Here is a 21,576-nt window from a genome sequence, read left to right as displayed (position 1 = left end):
AAATTAAATTACTCATAGCTTCCCTCCTCCTCATCAATTCTTATTGGGTTTTTTTGTTTGTTTGCTCATGTTGTTGATGTTGTTATTGTTTTTGATCAAGACAATAAGGGTTAAATTGTTTGCTCAGGGTCACACATCTAGTAAGTGTCAAGTCTTTGAGGCTAAGATTTGACACTAGTCCTCCAGACTCCAGGACCATTGTCTAACCACTGCACCATTCAATATCAGCACAATCTGAGATCTAACATTCCTAATATTATTTTTACATATCGTTATAGCTATCTTCTGTTACATGTTGTTGCTTTTCTCTTTTGTGCATTTCTTCTTTTAAAATCTGTTTATTGCTAAATTTCCTGTGTATCCACAATGTTCTCATAGACAAATTCCATTTCTTTCTTATGATATTTTTTTTTTCTTTTTAAGTCTTCATAATTTTATTCTTGAAAATCTCTTAAATCTCCTGGGCTGACTTCCGTTGTAGCATGTGCATAGGATCCTATTAATCTTTTCTCTGGGTCTTTTGAAATATGCTCTCCCAGTATCTACCATCCAAACAAATTTTCTTTCCTTCTTCACAACGGTTTCACAGAAGGGACCTGTCACTTCTTACCAGGGTAAGGATAATTCCCCTTCAGTGTTCCAGTGTTTTTCAACCTTGACCATAAACCGACATATAACTATCACTTTGGTATTTGGGAGAAGAAGCAGGTAGGATGAGGAGACATTATTATTACCACTACCACCATTGTAGACATAATCAAGTTATGTCTTGTATAGTGATTTAAATTTTTCCAAAAAAAATTTTACATCTATCATCTCAATAGCAATGATGTAATAGACAAAATTTAACTGACCTTTGGATCAAAAAGAACTGGAATCTATTCCTGTTACTGACACTTGTCAGCTATGAAAACTTGGGCAAGTCAATTAATCTCACACATAAATAGACAATCCTCAATTCTATTGGAAGTTGTCTGTGTGGATTAAAATCAAACACACTCTCCCTCTGCATTCTTATCTCTTCAAAAATAATTGCAGTAAAATGAGGGAAGACAAGAAAGACTGAGTATTAGAAGTAGAGCAGAAATGAACCTTTCAAACCAAACAGAAAATGACCTGATTTCATTCAATGTACAGAATAGAATATATAGATTTCATAATAGCCCTTCTCCATTTCAAAAGCAATAGATTACATTTTATTCAGTTGTTGTTGCTGTTGTTGTTGTTGTTGTTGTTGTTGTTGTTGTTGTTGAAAGAAGATAGGATAATGGTTTGGCATATGTAGACAAGAAAAGATTTTGAGGAGTTACGCATCATTACATTATTATCTTCAGAAAGAACATGGGGGTGGAGGGAGCATGGTTCCTCTTCAGATGAGAATTTGCCCAATTTTTAAAGAACTCCAAAGAAAGAAATTTTGCTTTGCAGTTGAGGCCACATCACACACAGTGCAATCCTTTTCCTTGAATGTTCATAAATGATGTTTTCTGATCTCATCATATTCATTAGAATTCTCCATTCCATTCCATAGAATTGACCTTTGTGCTGTACTTTTTTTTAAAAAAAGGCATTATAAAATTTTTAAGAACCATTTTATATTTTAACCAGATTGCTCTACAGCAACAATTTAAAATCATAAAATAATGTTTGTGTCAAAAGTAAAAGATTATGAAGAATAAGTTCACAATTGCATCTGTTGTGAGCTATCATTGACCCCATATTTATCTATTTTGTCATTCTTGAAGTCAATATAATATGAATGAGTAGCAGTGAATTCTCTTAATGTAAATAGAAAAAAAAAGATTTACATAATGAATTTAACATACTAAATTTCTATGTGGCTCTCACCTAAACCTACTGAGAATAAACCTTTAGAATTAATAGCAGTTGAAGTATCATGTAACTGGTGTGCATTGATTTGATATTTATCTCTACTTTTATTCCCTATGTATCATTTTCTATCTGTTAAATATAGTTACCCACAGATGAGCATGTCAAGCAGACCTTAGAAAAATATTAAGCTAAAAGTTACTTTTCTTCTCTTTCTTTTTTATAAATAGGAAAAATGCCCCTGGGTTGCCCTTGGGTTTGAAAGTCAAAATTAGTGTTGTTGCCTTAGGGGAAAGGCCATTTCTGCAGGATTAGAAGACAGAAGCTAAAATGCAATTCCTGAAGTCTGGGAGAGAATTCAAAGCTGAAATCATATTGATAGATGATTAGAAAGCTGTTGACTTCTCATGCATTTTGAAAGGTCAATCACTGTATGATAACAGTGAATTGCACACCAGACCTTTATTCCCTTGTCTAGCTACTAAATGTCTGCTGAAACTCAAGAGTACAACATATCAGAAGGTGTCCAAATGACCCTCAACTACAAATTCTGTTTTTGAATTTTTGCGGATGTCCTTTTTCTTATGTAGTAGAACTACATCCCAAATATTTCAAATTCAAATTTGCAAAGATTTCAACCTTAAAATAAATTAAATGTTTGATAAGTCTATAGTTTGACTATTTTGTCTTTAAATGACTGGGTTTTCCCCCCCTCCCCCTTCAAGAACAAATACAAGAAGAAAAATAAAATTTTGGAAATTCTTGTCCTTTTCTGGAAATAGATACAAAAGTAAGTTAAGATAAGGATATTTTATATGAATAATTAGGAATTCTTGAATCAGCTAGAAAATTTCCATTGAATTGAGCAGAAGCTGAGTGAAAACAGAGATCTAGAATTTAAAAGTCCTGAATTATTTGCTTTGATTTTCAAGTTTTGCTTCTCAAACTGATTATCAACATCATGTAGTTATTTCTCTGTAACCTCATTTCTCCCACATTATATTTAGTGTTCTAAAAAATATAATAAACAAAGAAAGGATGACTTCATTGGAATTTTATATCTAAGTGACCAACTCATCAGGACAATGTGTGAGGAATTCACTGATCAGTTTTAATGGAAATCTCCAGTCAACTCACCATAACACACCTACATCACAGGAATGTCATAAAGGCCTCCAGCCACCTTCTAGTATATCCCAACAAAGCGTGAATCTTATGCCATTTCTCTGAGAAGTGATTTTATTTTTCTTTTGGCATGATTCTTAGGTTGTTTTTGTTTCTGTGTGTGATTTGGTGGGGAGAGTTAGAAGGATTTTTGTCAGCCAAGTCAGACACTTAGTGTTATTTTAATGTAGTGTTTTATATTTAATATAGACAGAAAATGGTCTGTACCTATGTTAGTACAGCTGCAAAATCTGATTTTATCCTCTGTATGCTAAAAAAAAAAAAAAAAAAATTACATGTGGGTCCCTTTTTCTCCTATACGATCTCTTTGGCATACAAGTCCAGTAGAAACACTCCTACGTCAAAGGCTATGTACAGTTATATATATATATATATATATATATATATATTGAGCAAGGTTTCATAAAAAAAGAAAAAGCAATCACTACAGTGTAGTGTAACTTTTATTTAAAAATTATATTTTGGAGTCTGATCATAGAAATAACTAAACAAGAAGTGGTCACCTACTACTTACTAATTGCTATCCATTGCTGCTTTCTTAATATTCATTTCTGACACATTAATAGGTTTGCTACATATTTTGAAAGATCCAATGCATATATATATCTTTAGAGGAGTGGGGAGAGAATAAAATGATTAGGCTGGTGCTTCTTAAGGGTTTCACATTTTTCTCCTGTTTACCATCCCAACTTTCAACTACAAGAATCACTGGACTGAACTTATAATACAAAAGAAGGACCCAAGCATGTCTAATAAATAAATAGAGATCTAAAGATCTAGATATCTTTAAAAATATAAATAAAAATACCTAAATCCTTATATATTAACACTTGATAAATACTGTAAGGTAAAATTAATCTTACTTTAAAGGAATGTGGCAAGACTGATCTTTAGAAACAACTACCAAGCACCCTCAGTTCTACAAGAGGAATAGAAGAAGGAGAGAAAACATTTTTTGAGGAGCACTTCAAAGTTACTGAGTTAGACATGTACCCCATTAAACTTAAATTTAAGATTTATATTCCCATTTCATTGCTAACATCTGGGTCTCATTGTGTTTTTGAATATTATGCTTCATTTACTTAAGATCAGTGTCTCTTTTAAGAGGCAACTACACTAGTGCTCTTTCTCTAGGCTGAGTACCTTTCACTAGAAGCACAAAGCACTTGACAGTCATTAACTCATTCATTAATCTTAACAATACCTCTATTGAGCTAGGATGAAAGCCCTGTTTTCTCAGTTGGATAAACTGAGGCCCAGGATGTGATTATTCAATTAAGGTCACCTCCAAACCCGCGGCAGAGAAATACAATTTGGAGCTTCTGAGTTCCCAATCAGGCTATTAAGATGTTTCAGAATAAATCACTTTTCAAATATTAAACATTCCATAAGGGTTTCATAACTGGGGGAAGGGGTAAAGGGAGGAACAAATGAAGTGCTTATTTACATTGTGATGACATTTCTGGGAGATTGCAAAAAAAAGAACTGAAACTAGAGAGATAGTGGACCAGAGAATATGGGATTAAGATATTTGGGGACATCTAATGAAACACAAAGTGGGGTGGAGTTTTCTCTGAGTCTGCTTATCCAGACTCGGTAGCTATGAGCAAAAACTTCTAGAAAATTCTTTATTCATCTAAATAAAATTCAGACTTGAAATACAAACATTATAATAATAAGTTTTGTTTTTCCTTAAAACTAATTTTTTTCAGTGAAATAATGTTATCTTGGTATTGTTGTCACCTGTAAGCCTCACTGAGATACTTGGATAAAGTTTTCACTGCTGTGACAATTATAATTGTGCATAAGAGAGATATTTGCAAAATTGTGAGAAATTGTTTTGAAAAGATATTATGCATAAAATGCTTTTTCTTCTAAATTTAAGGAATTTTTATTTAAAAAAGACTTTGAAAGATGCTAAGTTCAGTTTTTTTTTACCATAATTAGGGAAAATAATAGGAAAATATAATTATTTATATAATTTCTTGAACAATCATTTCTTATTCTTTTTTCTATGGAAATGATTGTTTTGATGCTGATTATTAGGTTTATAACAAATAAAAAAATTTATTTAAAAAATTACTTTCTAATAATAAACCCTAACCCTGACTTTATCATTTTATGTGGTATAGACATGCATGCATATATGTACAATAACATGACCTACAAATGCATACTATTGTTATTCAGTCATGTCTTATTCTTCATGACCCCATTTAGGGTTTTCTTGGCAAAGATACTGAAGTGGTTTGCTATCTCCTTCTCCAAATTATTTTGCTGGTGAGGAACTGAAGCAACCAGAATTAACTGATTTGTCTAGGGTCACACACCTGTAAGCGTCTGAGACTGGATTTGAACTCAAGAAAATTAATCTACTTACTTCAAGCCCAGCACTCCATACACTCTGCCACCTAACTGCCTATGACTGCATACTAAATTAACTTGATTTTCCCAGAAACTCTTGGGTAATATTCCAAATTATTAGTCAATTCAATTCAAGGGATATTTAAAAGTTTACTATGTGCCTACCTAGCAGTAGGCTGCTTATTAGGAATGCAAAGACCAATAAAAAAGGAAATAGTCGTTCCTCAAGGCATTTTTGGATAACATTCATTATTGATATCATTCAAAGAGTTATCATGCTATACTGCTTTGTGACATCTTATTGTAAAAAAAATTATTTAAATCTTGAATTATTAATTAGTTTGTTACATGTATCTGTCTTTTCTGTCCAACTAGACTACACAATTCTTGAAAATAGGACCTTAGCTATTTTTTATATTTTGCACAGTGCTTTGCACATAGTAGATGCTAAGATATATTTCTAAGCTTTTATTTTCTTCCTATGGATTCTATGATCTCATAGTAGAAAACTATGGATTCTACAAACTCTTTACATGTTTGTTATATTATTATTAATTTTATTACAATATTATTATAAATTAAGTACTCAGTCATTATTACATTATTAAGTGTTCAGTCATATATTTAGAACTAGAGTAGATCTCAGGAATCACCTTGTACAATGTTGTTATTTTACAGATGGGTAACGCAGTCACTAATATTGAAATCCACAGGCAACAGCAAAATATTATCTATAGTAATCTTGCTCTGATCCTCCTGTAGATCACATGTAAAGATCTATTGGCTGCTGTTGCTGCCCTTGACTTAAAAGCCATCTCTAGACAAAAAAAAAATTTTTTGAATTATCCCATATTGGGGTCCTGTATACCAGCAGTGTGGTCACAGTCATTATGGCAGTCCTTTTCTTAGGAATAATGATGGTTTGCATGGTACTGGCTGCTAAGAAGATAGGGGTCAACCCAGTGTTTAGAAGAGTGCAGAAGTAAATTAAATTTCTCTGATCCCAAATCCAGAGTTCTTTCCACTAAACTACATGGGCTATTGCTAGTCTCTATAATATATTTACAATTGAAATTCAAACAATAATTTCAGAAGGAATCAAAACTATCTATAGCCATATAAAAATGCTCTGACAGTATTGGTTAGACAAATGCAAATTAAAACAAATTTGAGGTACCATCTTACAATCTATCAAATTAGCTAATATAACAGAACTAATCCAACCATTCTGGAGAGCAATTTGAAACCACACCTAAAGAGCCATAAAACTCCACAATCTTTGATCCATCAATATCAGTATTAGATCTGTATGCCAAAGTGATCCTCTGCCCTTACATGTACAAAAAATATATATGGTACAAATCTTTTTGTGCTGGCAAAGAATTGGAAATTGAAGGGATGCCCATCAATCAGGGAATGGCTAACCAAGTTGTGATTTATGATTGTGATGTAATACTATTGTGCTATAAGAAATGATAAGCATGATGTTTTCAGAAAAACCTGTAAAGACTTACATGAACTGATGCAAAGGGAAGTGAGCAGAACTGGGACAACATTGTACACAATAATGCAGAATTTTATGATAAGTATATGTAAATGACTTAGTTATTCATACCAATACAAAGATTCAAGACAATTCTAAGGACTTATGATGAAAAATGTTATCCATTTCCAGAGAAAGAATTTATGGAGTCTGACTACAGATAAAAGCATACTATTTTTTTCTTTCCTTTATTTTTCAGATGCTTTTTGTTTGTTTTCATTCATACCATGACTAATATGGAAATATGTTTTGTATGACAGCACACATAAAACAAATTAAATTGTCTGTCTTCTCAAAGAGGGAGAAGAGGAGAAAAAGAGAGGAGAAAAAAAAGATCATCAGTTTGTAACTCAAAATAAAAAACAACAACCAAATGTTAAAAAATATTTTTACACAAACAGGGATATGTGTGAATGAAATATTAAAAAAGAAGAAGAAATCCAAACAAAGGTCATACAGGATAAATAAAGGTCATTTTCAGGAGCATTGACCAAATGTTTCAGGACCAAATGATCAAATAAAGGTCATTTTCAGGAGCATTGGTTAATACATATCTCAAAAGTACAACCACATGTGAAGTAGACCCTGAGCATTACTGTCTAATTTTTCAAAGATGATGTTGACCAAGAAAACAACTGGCTTACCTCTACTGTGGATTTGGCTACCAGAGAATCTGTATTCAGATCCTGTATTTGACAATTATTACCAGACTGACATTAAACAAATCACTTGTCCTTTCTGCTCCTCCCCATCATAAAAGAAGGAGATTAATTTCTGAGGTCCTTTTCAGTTCCAAATATATGAACTAGGCTGCTTTTAGTTTAATACTTAAAAGAATCATCTAAAAGTGTATCTATTTCACATTTTCAATCATTATTATTATTATCTTAAACCTAATATGTTTACCACAAAGAAATTAAACTAATCTTCTCTGGATCTTATTGACAGATTGGGATGGAGAAAAAGCAATAACTTGAAAGCATAAATTGAGGATCAAATCTATATGACATAAACACATAATGGACATGGTTGTAAAGGTTCACACATCATTAGAAAGTGTATTCTTAGAAATTATTCCCATATAACTAAAGAAATATTTAGCACTATGCCCTTTCAAGAGTTTCTTAATACTATCCCAATATTTTAAAGTTTATGTCATTAAGGTCACTTAAAATATAACTCTCCCAGAAATCAGTATATGAATTTTCAATTGATTTTCATTTATGGAAAGGATCAATACCCTATTTGAATTAGAGAATGCTTTACTTTCAATTTGCCTTGGAGCATTATTTAAAAATAATAGTAATCATGAAAAAACTTTAATATTTAATTCATATTACATGTTCTGATGTTAGAACACACATCTTGCATACATCATGAAAGTGGAAAATGAATAAAAAGTTGTACTTATTTTGTAGTGACCTGAATTTAGCATCAGATGTTAAAATCATGACATGAAATTTTGGTAAAGAGATAAAAGTAAGACCACATGCCGGATGATATTAGTGGCAGATGTGATCATCAGAAGTGTGATGGCATTTCCTCTGAATGGGCGAATGTATTCTTCAAACTTTGATGTTAACATGATTAGCAATGAAAGTATGCTTTGTTCCTTTGCCTTCACATGGTCTCAATATTGGCAGTTATCGTTTACTTGTATTTTTTAAATCAAATATTATCCTCTCCTGTGTTTGTGTGCAGATGCTTCATACAATGCTGCTTTTTAGTTGGATCTTAAAGAAAACCATATATAAATGTTCTCGTTCTGGAGTCTGATATGCTAAAAATAAATGTTTGGGGATTTCCTTACCTCCCCATACCCTTTTCTTTAATCCAGACTTTTATATAATTTTTATTTTCTCAGTTTCATTATTCAATTCATGTTGTACCTCTCCTTATAGATTACGGAACACCAGAGCCCCCACTGCAGAAACCATTGCCCCCAGACACTCATTAATTGACTGCAAACACAACTTTATTGCAAAATGACTGCAACTTTATTAAGCAACTGGATTTACAGGCAATAACATAATCAATATAACATTAATATATCACATAATTAAATAAGATTCCTACAAGGTTCTGCCTGTAACTTGAAATATACACAAGTCCATTGTTCTCAGTGACAGCATTAACCAGAAGGGATTTGAACCAGGAACAGTGAACAGCCCGTGTAACCGGTTTGTTTTTTTTTTTTTAAACATTTCATCTGAAGAAAATAGGGAATGATCCTACAAAGAGTGATATATCACTATGAACCCTCCAAAATCTCATTCTAAGCCACACTCTTTCCCAGGCCCCAGGGGATGGCAGTTACTCAGCCAACTAATGTTATCATGACGGACTAATAGGCCAAAGGCAAATAATCTTGTTTAATTTGTTTTCCCCCACCAAAAGAAGAGAAGACAAACCACCACACACTCTTGGAAAGTTACCATAGAATGCTCCACATCTGCTGAAATGTGGAACAGATCAATTCTGCTGAAATAAAGTCCGCAAATGCAGACTATTAAGTCATGTGTTCATATTTATAATTCAGGGAAATCCCTTTATAATGCTTTTCCAACAGACCAAAAAAAAAAAAAAGCAAAATACTCTAAGAAGGAAACGGTTTTAAGTGGGAAACACTGCACATGTGCACAGTAGACTATTTGAAAGGTAAACATTATAAGTGGGGAAATGTTACAAGAGAAAACGTTATTAGCTAGTTAACTGCATGCACCTTTTTTTAGCCAAAATTATTAGTCACCACTTAAGTACACCACCCTTTCATACTATGTATCCCAAGATGCTTCTTACTACAGAAATCTATAATTCAAATAATTAGGATAATGTTGTTTTAAAATGTCTCATAAAAAGCTCCTTGTAATAAAAGGGAATTGTGTAAAATTTAAGAAGACCTAATGTCTATAATTGTTTTATGGAAAGCCATAGAAAAATGATTTTGCAACATTAAAAGTACAACTTTAAAACAGATATAATGCAGAGAAAATCAAACTGTCGCCAACAGTATTTGTGGAATATCCACTTGCTCATGGTCCTGTTTAAGGACTTCTGAGAAAATGTGGCTCCATATTCCAAGAGATTTCAGTCTTAAGGAGGGAAAATGAAGTTCAGTCACAGAGCTTGCTTTCTGAAAGAATAAATTTCAATATACTTTGGAAAAGTAAAGAACAACAACAAAAAAATCCATAGTCCATAGTCTCATCTGAAGTCTATCAATGCAATATCACCTAGAAGAAGTCACATTCTGAGAAAGAGGTGATGATCAAATTGATCCTGCCCCAATATCAAGATAATTCAGATTGTTCATTTTATGTTTATATTGAGTGGGCTTAAGGTCATAAGTTTCACTGTTCTAAAAGCAAAACTAATTTGGCCTAGCAAGACATTTTGGAGAGACTGCTGCAAAATATCAGCTATTCAGACACAGTTGTAAAAAAGAATGCACCTTTTGGCCTTAGCAGGAACTTTGTCTACATTTTAACTTACAATGAAAATCTGCTTTTGCCTACAATCAATTTTGACAGTTAATCTTTAAAGGAAGAGTCCTGGAACTCATGGATGAATTTTTGACTATAAGAAAACAAAATGTGGAGATGGGAGTTCCATGGGAGTAGAGATGGGACCTGAAATAGGTATAAAAGGGCTAGTAGCATTGAAGATAAGAAGGATATGTCAACTGAGTTACTCAGCAATTTTTAGATGAATTCTTAGGCCCAGTCAGATATTCTCCCCATCTTTTTTCTTCCACCTTTTATGCCCTTCTTTCACTCAATATTCCCTTCTCCATTTGAACAAAGTTCAACAGCATAATGTTAATCAGGAGTTTTGATGCTAACTAATTTCCCCATAAAACTACTACTGAATTTAGGCAAAATTGATCTGTTCAGCTACTGTTGTTCCCAAGAATAACTTTTTCTTTTTCTTCTTTTTTTTTTTAAACATTTTCCCCACTTCATATAGACAATAAACTATGTCAATGTAGAAAAGTTACCTAACCTGCCTCTTAGACTCAGGGTCCTTGAACATAAAATGAAGTTTAATAAAATGATCTCTAATATCTCTCTCAGAATTAAAAATATTATAAGTTTGATAGTCCATAGGTAGATGAAAAAGAATTCATATAGGCCTTTCCTTGCATATATAGACTGTCTAGAAGAGTTAAAAATAGGCTTGGACAGCCTAAACCATAGCTAACCCCACAAACTAAATTCACTAAATATGATAACCATGTATTTTAAAATCAGCCTGAGTCAGGAATTCAGGTTAAGGGAAAATCTTCAATCTTTATTCTCAGTAGAGGTGAAGAAGGATACGAGGTAAAGGCGGATCGGAGGTAAAGGGAGATTAGCAATGTCAGCAGCTGCATCAAGAAGTCAGCCCAGAAGTCATCAGACCAGAAGCCAGCCAGCAATCTCTCCGCCCCTCTGCCTCCACCCACCAAAATCGCCATTTCCTATACAACACATCAGGACTTGCACAAAGAGTGGGCGGGGGCCATTCTTTCTCCAAGCATATATATTAATAGAGCATAATCCAATTACTATTTAGCCTCACGTGCTTGGGACCTCAGTGCATCAATTCGAGCTTCAGACCATTACAACTAAATAATTGCCAACTACCCTACTTCACTTATTCATTTCAAATACTATAAAGACTTCGTTCGAATTAAAGTTCTACTGTGCATCCCAAAATAATACATAGAATTAGTATCAGTATGCTTCCCACTAGTATGTAATACAATAACTAGGTGGTGCCATATAGCACAGAGCACTAGGCCTGGAATCTGAAAACTAGTCTTCCTCAGTATAATCTGGCTGCAAATACTTAACAGCTGTGTGATCTTGGACAAGTCACTTAACTTGGTTTGCCACCTTGGTTGACAGGTGAAATGGCAAAATATTTTAGTATCTACACCAAGAAAAACCCAAATGAGGCATGAAAAGGCAGACACTACTGAAAAAAATGACCCCACAACAACAAAAATGTATAAAATTAAAATGCTAAAAATAAAAAAAAAATACTTATTTCTTACAAGAAAGTGTTTGAAAGTTGACCATATTTGTCTCTTCCTTTTCCTCTTGGGATTTTCATTAGACTGTGATTGTTGAGAGCAGGAATTGTTTTTGCCTTTTTTTTTTTTTTTTTTTTTTTTGGTATCCCCATTATTTAGCAGAGTGCCCAACACATATTAGGCATTTAATAAATGCTGTTTGATTAGAATTGACTTTTTCTCCTGTCTTAATTTTTGCTTATATTCTTTGGTCAACTTTTCTCTAAGTTCATCCCAAAAACCCTTTATAATTAATCCTAAATCTCTCCATGGATTCTCTTATTATTACTATGTTTCCTATTTTCTAAGACACTTAGGAAGTGTCTTAGTGTCTAAGACACTTAGGAAAGAAAGAAGGAAGGAAAGAAAGAACAGAGGAGAGAAGGAAAGAAGGAAAGAAGGAAGGGAAAAGGGAAGGAGAGAGGGAAAGAGGGAAGAGGAAAAGAAGAAAGACAAGGTAAGGGATATTAGATGGACAGAATGTTTTTAACATCATCTTAATCAATTTGGGGCTGGTATATATTGCAAAAGAACTATTACTTTGCAAATACTCTAATATCAGTATTAAGTTGAGAACTAAAAGTTAATTGGTATAAATATTAGACAATTTGAAAAACCAAAGCCAATATATCTAAATTAACTTTTATAAATTTTTAATTCATAAATTTTAAAGTTGAATGGAACTTGAGAAATCATCTAGTCCAACCTCTAACCCAGGACGTGATTTCTTTTCAATAGTATTTTTACCAAAGAGTTTATTTAGCACCTAAATTACAAGTATTTTTCTATTTTATAAAATAAGCTATTCAATCATTGATAATTCTCAAATATTATTTAGTAATAGTAAACTACCTAAAAGTAATATAATTCTTATATGTTAAACTCTGATAGTTCTTCCTCACTGGTTCTGGTCTCTTTTGGAGAAACACAGAAGAAACATTAAACTAAGAGTTCAGAAACTAAGGTTCTCATTCCAATCTTTCCCCTGACTCTGTTTGAACTTGAACATGTCCTTTAACCTCTCTAGGCCTCAATATTCTATTCTCCAAACTGAGGGCATTGAACAAGATGATTTATCCTAAGTCTGCAGTTTTATATTCTGTGATTTACACCAAAAAAATCTTTAAAATATTTGAAGACTGCTAAAATGTATCCTCTCAGCCTTCTCTTTTTCAATTTAAATGTCCCCAGTTATAATTCCTAATTATATCATGTTTCAGATGTAATCATTTCTACCATCTTACTTTGTATAATGAAGACGTCATCTAAGATTAACAAAAGAACTAGATAAATGGCGATCATGTATGTGGTATCTATAAAGGGTCAAAAAGGCAGATGTCTAATAGATGGGAATTTAGCAAAAAGTAAAAGCCTACTTTTGAATACTTTTTTTTTTAATGTCATTAACATGTCAGCATTCTAGCCTACCAAACTTCACAAGCTATGAAAACTTTAGAGTTGGTTCTGTCTGGAAATCAAAAAAAGATGGTGTCACACATAACTGAAATTAAAAATTTTCCAGACAGGTAAAATACCTAGGAATTTGGACCTATTTATTCAGCTACTTATAGTTTATGTTATTCTAGTGAGGATATTAGATCAAATACCACACACAGAAACTAGCTCTCAGTTATTGTTTTGCTTTGGTTTGGTTGTAAAGAAGCAACAAGGATGACTTGCTATTTCACTGGTGTGAGGGATTTCCTAAAGAAAAAATTTCCTCCACTAATGCAGATTGACACCTCCTCTACAACTTAAATATTCTTACTGAGTCATAGGGCACTGAGCAGTTAAAGTTAAATGATTTTCCAGGGATCACACAGCCAGAATGTGTGAATAGTAGGACTTGAACCCAGTTTTCTTGACTATGAATCCAGTTTACTATCAACCAGGTCAAGTCACTGCTTTTTTTGTTTGTTTGTTTTTTAAGAAATAGTTGTACAAGTTTTCTTCATTCACAGTATAAAACTGCTAAAAAAAAGAGCTATCTTTCTGGGGCAACTAAGTGGAACAGTGTATAGATTACAAGACCTGGAATCAGGAAGAAAGTCAAATCTGGCATTAGACACTTACTAGTTGTATGACACTGAGGAAATTACTTAATGCTGTTTACTTCTATAAGCAAAATCTATCAAATGAATTAGAAAAGGAAATGACAACCATTCTACTGTCTTGATTAAGAAAACTCCAAGTGTCAGTTACAAAATATTATGCAGGACTAAACAATAACAACAAAAAAAATTCTGAATTGCTTTTGTTTACGTTTGTTTTAATTTCTTTTGGTATAGCATAAAAATGTTTTAAGAAAAATCCCAACTATATTTAATTTTATACTAAGTATTATTTATGTTCCACACTCAAACACATTCTCTTAGACACAGATAAAGAATTTACAAATTTCTCTCCAGAAATGAAGTGATTCTAATGTAGGTTTTTACTCCCATTAAGAGAGAGAAAACATATGGCTATGGACATTCTTTGAGAAGTGGAGCAAAATTCTCATTTTGACACACACACAGGGAAATGTCATAATAAAAAATATGCATAAAATGTTGATTATATCTTAGAGAAATTTATGATAAATATAAATCCTGGTTCAAGAAGAGAATGAGAATATTGGAATATAAAGGATAGGTTTGTATTATGTGCTTTCACAACAAGTTGTGATATATGATCATGATGAAATACTACTGTACTTTAAGAAGTATATTGGATGATCTGAGAAAAATATGAATACTTGCAAAAAATAATGAAGAACAAAATGAGCAGAACCAAGAAAATGTTGTACATAGTAATAACAACATTGCTTTAAGAACACCTTTGAGTGATTAAATCATTTTGATTATTATAAACACCCAAATTAGCTACAAAGGACATATGACACTATTGCATCCAGGGAAAGAATTTATTAACTAGAAGAATGTATAGGATGATTTTAGGAATATATATATATATATACATTACTACATACATATTTGTGTATAATGGTGGCCTTGGGGGATGAGGAGAAAAAAGGAAGGGAAAAGAAAGTTACATGATAACTTTATTATATATTTAAAAGGAATAGCAAGTGATTAATAATCAATTTGAAGTTTCATGTGCAATCTTTTTTTCCCTCCCCATTCTATTATATTATGGAAATGCTTGCTTTATTTCTTGAGTTCAGAATAAAATGATTTTTAAATGTATAAAATGATAGAGTGAGCATTTATTCCAAGTGTGATATCTTAATGATAAGAGAAATGATGGGGGGAGGGGGTATTATGTGTTCTCTAGCTGAGATTAAATAGTGATTAAAACTTGTGTTTTTATTGCATTAAATATGTTATACTTTTTGAATATATATGTAGGTTACATATTGTATATGAATGTCTTTCATTTATGTTATGTTGTATTGTATATATCTGCACATGTTGATGTGCCTATTTACATATCACATTGAAGTCTTTAGCTATATCCTCGCTAGTTGGAGATAACCTGGAGTTCCTAAAGGTCAGACCAGTAGAAAACAAGAGAGAAAGGACGTTTTTAGAAGCCAAGGAAAAAATAGTTTGTTGCTATATGAAGAACAGCCAAATGGGTATTTAGAGGTTCATCACGAGGAACTTGTCTGCTAAATGATGAATTTCAAAGTAATGGTATTTGATTAAATGTAGAAGGATTACATCCTACATCGGTGGATAAAGTGTCCAAACCAGTGAAATCATGGTATCAGTGAAATAAAGTATTAAAGTATACAAATCCATATACACCTACACACATACATACTCTATGACTATATAAGGTGAGAAAGTCAATTCCTGTTAAGTTTTGCAATTATAATGTTTTAATTATTTATATTAAGAATCTATTTTTGTCATATTGCATCAAAGCTGGAGCTCCCTTACAAAACAAAAACTATTACCCCCACTCACACTTCTTCAGGTCCAGATAATATTTATATAGTTCCACAACCTTATCTAAATGTAAGGCCAGATGCACTGAAGCATGGAAGGTGGAAGAGGGCAGGAATATTGTTAGTCCCCTCCCATATGCCAAAGAGGTAATTTAACCAATCTGGCCTACTATTTCTAATATCTCTTTCTGAGCCTATATCTACATTTTTAAAAAAAGCATTTTGCAAAATTCAAATTCCCCAGATCTCTCAAGCTTAAAAGTTTGCAGCAAATTTTAAATGTTGCCTATTGGTTTAATATTAGCAAGATGTAACTCACTATGTTTAAAGGGGAGGAGATTTAAAATTCTTTTAAAAGTCTCAGAGGATTTCTTCAGCATCATACAACTTTTCAAAATGCACATTTGACTGTGATAATTGCAAATGAATCAGAAACATATGGATTAAATTGATCCTGCTAAAATTAGGGATGGGCATGCCCAGCTGTGTCTTGGGTTTGAACACCTCAAACTATTTTTTAAAATGTTCAAGTTCAACATGAGTGTTTTAAGGGAAATGCAATCCATATGTTCTTGATTCATTTACACTGAGCTCATCAAAATGTTGTTTGTTTTGTAACAGCTATTTGATGTCCAAGAAGTTTTCGAGTCTTTCTTAATAAACCTTTTTAAAACCTTCATTCTTCGAAACAGGAAGGAATATTTTCCAAGGCAAAATGAACTCAACTTCCTTCAGATTTGAGCCTAATACAAAACCAAGAAACCACAAGGCCTAAGCAGGTTTAAAACTTGGCTATTAAAAACAACAAAAAAACAAACAAAAATCTATGCATTGAAAAAATTAAGAATAAGTCTCCATTGCTACTACTGTGCTATTTTCCCCCCTTCCTGGCATTTCATTATAACTAGTTTTCCTTTCATTGGCTTCCCTTTAAAAACCAGTTTGGGGATTTCTACAAGAAAGGGTAATTCAAGACTAGGATTTGTCTATCGTAGACATGTTAATAATCAGGGGAAAATGTATAAACAGTTGTCTTGGTCAGCACCTTTGTTTGACTATTCAACATCATCTCATGACTCAGGTAAAATATTGACTGAAAAGAAAGAGAACACTTTATCTTTCACCTCTCTTCTTTACATGTTGAACTAGGAAAGCATCCATGATATCAGCAACTTTCAGTCACTTGCTCCTGGGAAGATAAAATGCAGTCCCAAAGGATCCATAGAATATTAGAGCTAGACTAGATCTTAGAGATTTTCTAGTCCAATCCCTTTATTTTATGAAGAAGGAAACTGATATCTGAAAAGGTCAAGTAATTGGCTAGATTATACAAATGGCAGAACTGAGAGCCCAAAATATGTCTCTTGATTCCTTATTCAAGGACCTTCCCACTATACTCCTCTGCCTCAAAAAGTAAAGGCCATCCCAGAAACTGGAAACTGAGTGGATGCCCATCAATTGGAGGATGGCTGAATAAATTGTGGTATATAAATGTTATGGAATATTGTTGTTCTGTAAGAAATGATCAGCAGGATGATTTCAGAAAGGCCTGGAGAGACTTACATGAACTGATGCTGAGTGAAATGAGCGAGACCAGGAATTCATTATACACTTCAATAACAATACTATATGATGATCAATTCTGATGGACGGGGCCCTCTTCAACAATGAGATGAACCAAATCAGTTCCAATAGAACAGTAATAAACTGAACCAGCTACACCCAGCAAAAGAACTCTGGGAAATGAGTAAAAACCACTACATAGAATTCCCAATTCCACCATTTTTGTCTGCCTGCATTTTTGATTTTCTTCATAGGCTAATTGTACACTATTTCAAAGTCTGATTCTTTTTGTACAGCAAAATAACTGCATGGACATGTATACATATATTGTATTTAATATATACTTTAACATATTTAACATGTATGGGTCAATCTGCCATCTGGGGAGGGGTTGGAGGGAAAGAGGGGAAAAATTGGAACAAAAGGTTTTGCAATTGTCAATGCTGAAAAATTACCCATGCATACATCTTGTAAACAAAAAGCTATAATAAAAAAAAAAAAAAGTAAAGGCCATCTAAAATTTTCTCGTGGTATACATCAAATGCTTTTTGATTGGGGAAAAAATAGGTGATAGAAGCACAGAAATAAAGTTGATAGCAATTAGCAAATAACTTAGGAAGAGTATATGGATCAAGATAAATAGTTAATACCATGTTATATTGAAAGAGAGTGTTTTAAGGAACACCTTGAGCATATGCAAAATATTCGAGGTTCAGAGTACTTCCAGGACAGTGTTCATATCAAACAATTTCTAGGGACTTCAAGTTATTAGGACTCCTCACAATATATAACAGGCATTTCTCAAGGCAGTATACTAGGGAAAAAAATGTTTTTTTTTTTTTAACAAATTCTTGTCTAATTTAGAAATTAATCTTTCACCATTGGTTCTGGAGCAAAAAAGATTTTTAATTTTAATGGGCAAGGAAATTAGGACCCAGAATTAGTAAATGATTTAGTGAGTCACAGATGAAATAGGGAATGAAACCAACATTTATTGACTGAGAACGTCTGCACAATTACAGTAGATTTTAGAGGCAACCAAAAAAGTATATTTTTTAAAATTGTAAGCCCAACTTTAACTATGAGGCTCTAAAATAAACAGGGACTTAGGAATAGGATGGATCTTTTGCCTACATGATTTATTTCATAAATTTTGGGAAGTCCCCCTCAAACTAAAATGTCTTCATCATTACTTGTGTTGACTGATTAAATTCTAGTTTAAGAAACATTTCTTGGTGTCCTGAAGACTTTTCAGTATTCTATTCTCTGCTAATATATTAATGCTCTCCCATACTCCTCCCATCCCATGAAGAAACACCAACAAATACATTAATTTGGATTCACTTATTATAAAGCAAGGTTCTAGGTGTATTGAATATCTGATGCAAGGCTGTTTATCTTCTTCCTTCTCTGTTCATTAAATTGATATTAAAGACACATCTCTCTCTCTCTCCCTCTCTCTCTCTCTCTCTCTCTCTCTCTCTCTCTCTCTCTCATTTTGTCTTTCTCTTTTTGTTCAGTCATGTTGGACTCTTCCTGACCTGATTTGGAGTTTTCTTGGCAAAAATATTGGAGTAGTTTGCTTTTTCCTTCTCCAACTCATTGTACAGATGAGAAATTTAAACTAACTAGCTTAAGTGACATTCTTAGATCACACAGTAAGTGATTAAGACTATATTTAAATTCTGGATGATGAGTCTCCCAGACTACAGTCCCAGCCGTCAAAATAAAGGTCCCCAAAACCTTATAATTATCTTAACAAAATATAGTGAGTTAGTCTAAATGTACTTTTCTATAATGTCCAATTCTGATGAAATAGTATATCTACTGTTGAATTCATTCAACTATACCTCTTTTTATAATGAAGGATTTCAAGGTAACCAGCCTTTCACTGCAAGTATATCTCATGTAGAGAACTCAAACTCAAACATAGCAGTAAGTTACAAAAGCTTGAATATGTTTTTGAAGAAACATACTAACCATGGTATTTAATCACAGATGAGTCTTCCTTCATTTTCCCCATTGATGGTTTTTAACCAATGCAGCTTGAAATGTTTATAATATAGGCTACCAAAAACATGGAATATATAGTTACACTATGCTAGTTCTAGTGGGAAGATTACTGGATTTAGAGTCTGAAGACCTTGATTCAAATTTTAGCCCTGGCACTTGATCCCCAGATAGCATTTAACCTCTTTAGTCCTCAGTTTCCTCATATGTAAAATGGAGTTGGTATATTAAATGACTTCTGAGATCCTTTCTATTTCTAAATCTGTCTTCTAGTTCTAAGAACTAATTTTTTTCTGAACAGACTTCAGGATCATTTACAATTGTTAGGTTATATATTAAAGGGTCACTAAAATCATTACTTTTTGAGGGGTTGTTTAGATTTTTTTTTTTCATTTTACTGTTGAATGACTTTGTATATCATTATCTTAAGAGGGTTTTTTTTTTTTTTTTTTGGTACTTTTATATAATGTCTAAACTATAATAATAAAATTAGGTGAAATACTGCCCACGGACTTGCAGTCTGAGAAGGATGTCATTAAAAAAAAAACAGAAATCTAAATCTAAATAGAATTTAAGGAGAAGTAGGTTAGGAGGGTAGGAAAAGAAATGCAGAGGAGCGATTTTTCACCACAGCGCTGTATTGTGACTGTATTCAGAGTGCAAGGTAGAGGAGCATGAGATGGAAGTAATTTTCTTCAAGTTTCAGGGATACAGAAATGAATAGTATCTATAAACTGTAGAGAGTTATTTAAAAGTTGACTACTTATAATCGACCTGGATTCTCTTTTCGATGTACTCTGAGGGCAAGCAATCTAAACAGCCCTCTTAACTTGCTGAGGCTTGCAGCTGTGAATCCCGGCCTGACCAGTAGTGATAGATATCAAACTACTGACCTTGGGGGTGACTTTGTGTGTCAACCTCCTTATGTTGAGTCACCACACTGGGAGGGTGTGTTATTTTAAGTAGTTTATCTCTCGGCCAGAACCAAAACTGAGTTTCTAGCCATGTGTATTTTATTAGGAGGTTAAAAAAAACTGCATAAAAAAAGAAATGGAGAAAAATGTTAGCAGAAATCTTGAACTTTCATTACACATCCTTATTTTAATCCCAGTGTTTTCAATTATGCTATACTGAATCTATATTGATGCTAATATGTTTGCATTGCTGGCTTTTCATTTTATTTTTTTTACAACTCACCGCAGGATACCAATGTCAAAAATATACCATTCTGATCAACAGAACACATCTGTGGTGAATCCACACAGAAGCAATTAATTTCCTTGTGGTATTTTTACACTAGGGGCTTAATGCAGGTCCCCATTATACAAACAAAAACTCCAGACAGCTCCTGCTGCCTGATAAAAAATAAATCAGATTGAGAAGGGCTGTTTGGCCTAGGAGTGCTACAGGCAATGACTTGTAATGAGGCATCCCAACACTAATTATGAAGCTTATTAAAGAGAATTGTATAACTTGTACTAAAATGCATGCTATAATCACGTTAAAGAAAGGATGCCTATTGAATAGGCATCCAGAAGTCACTCCTCTAGCAAAGTGCATTGACTACATAAACAGATCTCCAGTTTTGGGATCAATTCATAGGAATGATATTATTGTGTTTGGCAAATTGGCCAGGATGAATTTGATAGAGAGGCAGGTGAGAATCCCAACAGCTTGGTGATAATTCACACATCATAGCCTTCCCAACTAGCTAACATCTGCCCACAAATTGGCCAAGAAACTGTCAAAAACCAAAAATTTCCAATACAGTATTTTATTATTAAACTTCTTCTGAATCTTCTCTAAGGTTGCAAAAGCAATATTTCAGTGTAACTGTTTTGGGGGAGGAAGATTAATAAAGATGTTAGGAGGCTGAACTGCTGTGAGATTTGTTTAATTATTCCCCACAGTACTGCCCCAGCAATCTGCTGACATTTAGCCCCGACCTTGCAAATCCTCAGTAAATATTAATATATCAACTCAAACAGGGACCGTTGTTTTATTGGTTCACGGAGCTCAGAGAGATTCGCCACAGCAGTGAAAAATAATGTGCAGAACTGAGGAAGAACGGCTCCTTTGATATCACCTTCTGCTGCACACATGTGCTGGGAGCATCAACAAAATGGAAAT

At 33.1% G+C, this 21,576-nt stretch overlaps 1 protein-coding gene across 1 annotated transcript in view; it reads right to left on the bottom strand.

Moving 5' to 3' along the window:
* IRX1 (iroquois homeobox 1) overlaps nt 1-21,576 on the bottom strand; it is an 85,691-nt gene that overhangs the window by 49,002 nt on the left and 15,113 nt on the right. The window lies entirely within an intron of this gene.

Source organism: Sarcophilus harrisii, chromosome 1 (assembly GCF_902635505.1).
Source record: "Sarcophilus harrisii chromosome 1, mSarHar1.11, whole genome shotgun sequence".
NCBI lineage: Eukaryota > Metazoa > Chordata > Mammalia > Dasyuromorphia > Dasyuridae > Sarcophilus > Sarcophilus harrisii.
This window is presented reverse-complemented; position numbering and strand designations above follow the sequence as displayed.